Below are 4488 nucleotides of genomic sequence, written 5' to 3'. Positions count from 1 at the left end.
CATCTTGGGGTGCAGGCCAGCAGCCCTGGCCACCCACCACTGTCCTGTACCCCCACCCAGGCGGCTTTGGGGGTGGGTGGGGTTGGGTGGGCCCCCTGGACCCTGGGAGAGGCCTCCTCCCAGCTGCGGGGCACCAGGCAGGAGGGATGCAGGTAGGGGCTGTGAGGAAGTTCAGCCAGGTACCTACCCATCTCCCACCACCACACACTTGATGGCCTGCATTGCGTCCGGGCCTGAGGGACGGCAGTGACAGCTCAGGGCAGGAGAGCTTCCCCAGGCGCCAGGGGTGTGCAGAGGCTGGCAGGTGCCCCAGCAGCAGCGAGGAGCAGCCACCCACAGCCCAGGAGCAGGAGGAAGCGGAAGGGGAACTTGCCCAAGCCGCTGCCCCCACAGCCTTGCAGGGGGCGGGGCGAGCAGTCTGGAGAGGAGCAGGGGCCCCTCAGGTGCTGGGCTGAGCCCTGGCCACCCGTGGGCACCTCGGGTACCCTCTCCACCAGGAGACTGGCTACCCGACCCAGGGCCAGGGCCAAAGTTGTTCTCCAAGAACAGGGGATTTCCAAGCATTCAGTTTGCCTCGGTTTGAAGCATGAGCATTTAATGAGTGTCTACTGGATACCAGGCCCAATACCAGGAGCTGGTGATTCCAAGGGCGAGAGGCAGAGCGCGTCCCTGTAGAGAAGGAAGTGCCTCACCACAGGCGTCTGTGAACAGGGCAGGACGTGACTGAGGGATCTACAGGGAGGGGACCTCAGACTCACCTAGAGGGAGAGGCGGGACAGCGGGGGGGCCTACAGGTGGCACTGAGCCTGCATTTGAAATGTGGTGTCCAGGAGAGAGCACTTAGGGTGGGGGCTGCCTGGGCCTACTCAGGGCGTCCCCCAAACTAGGGCCCAGATGAGAGGTGGGGAGACGAGGCCAGAAGGGGAGGCTGGGGTCGCTGGTGGAGAAGCGACGGAAGGAAAGCGACTGCTTGAGCCAGGCCTGCCCTGGAGACCAGGGGCTCTGGAGCAAGGCACGGCGGCCTATTTCATGGATGAAGAAACCGAGGGTCTGAGAAGCCAACACCACCCAGCCTGAAATCAGCCTGGGGCCAGCAAACCCCAGGCACTTCTGGCACCGAGCTGCTGTCTGGTGGGGGCGAAGGCTTTGGGGTGAGGGTGTGTCCCCCTTATTGCCACTGCTCACAGCCAGCACCTTCCTAACTCCAGGGAGAAGGGGCAAGAGAAGGGAAGGGAGATGGAGCCTCTAGCCCACCCCCCACAAGCCAGGAAACCCTCAGCAGGGTGCAGAGGGCAGGGCCTGCGGGTGCCAGGTGCCCCTCCCAGGGACCCTCCCTCCCAGGCCTTCTGCACTCGCCTCTGTGCCCACCTCTATTCCCACCCACTACCAGACCCCGAGCAACCCCTTGCCAATCCCTAAAGGAGGCGCCTGATCAGGTGGTTTCCTGGACTGGACCAAACGGAAAACGACCCCCAGTGGGAAAGTGAGATCCAGACCAAGTCTGAGCTTGGGTTCCTGGTGTGGTCACCAGCGCTCCCTTCTTGGTTTCGACCAGGGCACCTGGTGGTCACAGGAAGGGGCACTGGGTGCAGCTCACCTTGGTGAACTCTCTTTCTATCCTGGCAAAGCTCCTCTATGAGAACGTGCTGGGGCACGGCTCAGGGTGGGACACAGGCTTGGGCTGCCCAGGGCCTGGCTCAGGCGTTCTGAGACCCCAGCTGGCTGCCTGCGCCTGTCCGTCCCGTTTACTAGGAAGGACTTTCCGAATGTGGACGTGTCACGTTTGGTCATTCATTATTTGTCTTCTTTTGACCAAACTCCCTGAATCACAGAACCACAGCCCCTGGGCTGGCCTGGTACCACTCCTGACCTGCCCTGGCCCCGCCGGTAGACAAGGCATACGCCCAGTCCCCGCTCACACACCTCCAGTGACAGGGAGCTCAGTGCCTTAGGGGGCAGCCTCTTCCATCCCTGGCTAGCCCCATCTATTAGAAACCCTTCCTCTTTTTCAGCCCAAATCCACGTCCCTGGATCAGCCCTCAGAGATCCTAGTCCTTGTCCTGGGGCCACTCGGAATCATTAACTCTCCTCCCAACTCAGACCTTAGGATGTGGGGAATTTGCTGGTCCATGTTGGACTTTGTGGAGTTGTCTTTTCTGGTGTATAATATTCCTATCTGTGAATGTATCAACATGTCTTTACCCAACCTGCCGCTAAGAGGTCTTAATGAGGGGCTGGAGATGTGGCTCAAGCGGTAGTGCGCTCGCCTGGCATGCGTGCGGTCCGGGTTCAATCCTCAGCACCACATACAAAGATGTTGTGTCTTTGTCTTTTAATAAATAAATATTAAAATATTAATATTAAATTTAATATTAAAATATTAAAATATTTTTAAAAAAAGAGGTCTTAATGAGGGCTGGGGTTGTGGCTCAGCAGTAGAGCACTCGCCTAGCACATGCAAGGCCCTGGGTTCCATCCTCAGGACCATATAAAACTAAAATAAATACCGTGTCCAACTAAAAAACAAATATTTTTTAAAAAGAGTTCTTAATGACTTTTGATGTCTGAGCCATAAACCGTTCCGTGAACGTCTGTGGGCTCCTGGGGCTGGTGTGAGTGGTTTCTAGGGAGAGGATGGCAGAGCTGAAGGGCACTTGCGTCTCTCACTTCAACAGACAGTCCTACCTCATGCTGTAGGAGCCCCTTGGCCACACTTGGCCTTGAAGCTACTTTGGGGTGTAACTTGGTATCAAATGCAAATTTTCTCCCTACTGACGGATGCTTTTCAAGCAAGTCTTGCTTAGGACTTCCAAGCCAATGTCATCAAGATGTCCTGTACTTTCCTCTAAAGGTTTTACAGTTTTGCTTTGCATAGGGAGGTCTTACACTTGGGGTGGATTTGCGGGGAGACAGGGATGGGTTTGAGTTTTTGAGAGATGTGGGTTTAGTTTAACGGTCCCCATGACCAGTGGTTCCAGTACCACCTATGGACAGGGGCACCCCCCGTCTTTGCAGGAATGTGGGGTGTGGATTGGCTCTGAGCCGCTGGGTCTGTGGGTCTACTGTCCACCCAGCAGCCTCAGGGACCCCGGTGCTATATCCAGTCTTTACAAAATCCAGCAGGGAAAATCAGCCTCTCTTGGCCTTTTCCAAAATCGTTCTAGTCTTCGCTCATCACTTTGCCGTCCATGGAAATTTCAGAATAAGCTCATCAAAGTTCCAAGAATCGGTGTCAGGATTCAGATCAAAATGGTAGTTGATTTGTAGCAGAATTCGGGGAGAATCGACGTCTTTGGAGCACTGGACCTTCCTGCCCGGGACCATGCTGAAATTCTCCTTATGTTTTTCAATAGACTTTCCTAATTTTCCCCAGAAAGTTCACGCACATTTTTCAAAAGATTTATTTCTTGACATCTTATTATTCCCAGTGTCATTATAACTAATTCTTTTAAAAATTTTTTTTGATGTAGATGGACACAATATCTTTATTTTGTTTATTATTATTTTTATGTGGTGCTGAGGATTGAACCCAGGGCCTCACGTATGCTAGGCAAGTGCTCTACCACTGAGCCACAACCCCAGCCCATAACTAATACTTTTTTAAAAAAATTGATTTTCTGCTTGTTCCCTCTGTAAGGAAAATGTCACATTTTACATGTTGGACTTACATGGCAATCTGGATGGAAATTCTCATGAAAACCTAATCAGATCTTTAAAAATCCCACTCTACCCCCCCAACCCCTGTGCTGGAGATCACACCAGGGCCTCGTGATTGCTGGGCCTGGGCCTACCTCTGCACTACCCTCCACCCCTGGCCCTCTTATAATTTACCCAAAGATTTTGCCACTAACATTGTAAATCCAAGACTGCCATGTAGGCGTTTTTATCATTTGTGGAAAATGTTGGTTTTTTTCCCCCCTTCCTTCCCAATATTTATAAATCTAACTCCTTGGCTCATCTGAATTCTTTGTTACAGAGCTGAATGGAATCGGTGTTGACCGGAGTCCTCCTCTTATTTCTGATTTTGAAGAAACAGCTTCTTTTTTTTTTTTTTGTACCAGAAAGTGAACCCAGGGGTGCTTAACCACTGAGCCACATCCCCAGTCCTTTTTTGATATTTAACTTAGAGGCAGGGTCTCACTGAGTTACTTAGGGCCTCGCTAAATGGCTAAGGCTGGTTTTGAACTTGAACTTCAACTGCCTCAGCCTCCCGAGCCTCTAGGAATACAGGCGGTCTAAGGGATGCTATTTACTGGAGTTGTGCACAGCGCCCTTGGATGTGTGTTGTGACTTGCTTCCTGACAAGCATGAGTTTTGGGTTATTGTTGTTTTTGTTTTATCATAAATGGGCATGAATTCCGTGTTCCATATATGGCTAACACATCAGAGATGTGAACTTGCTCTTCACGACTTTCACATTATTACAAATACGCTTTCACCTTGCTCCATCTATCAGCTCCGGAGAACGGCGTGTTGAATCTGTGGCCA

At 52.3% G+C, this 4488-nt stretch overlaps 1 long non-coding RNA gene across 1 annotated transcript in view; it reads right to left on the bottom strand.

Moving 5' to 3' along the window:
• The window catches only part of LOC107139884, a 14520-nt gene extending 14140 nt beyond the window's left edge, over nucleotides 1–380 (bottom strand). The window contains exon 1 of the long non-coding RNA XR_007347089.1: nucleotides 188–380. This is a non-coding gene — a long non-coding RNA (uncharacterized LOC107139884). The remainder of the gene's footprint in view (nucleotides 1–187) is intronic.
• Nucleotides 381–4488: the final 4108 nt, after the last annotated feature.

Source organism: Marmota marmota, unplaced genomic scaffold (assembly GCF_001458135.2).
Source record: "Marmota marmota marmota unplaced genomic scaffold, marMar, whole genome shotgun sequence".
Classification (NCBI taxonomy): Eukaryota; Metazoa; Chordata; class Mammalia; order Rodentia; family Sciuridae; genus Marmota; species Marmota marmota.
This window is presented reverse-complemented; position numbering and strand designations above follow the sequence as displayed.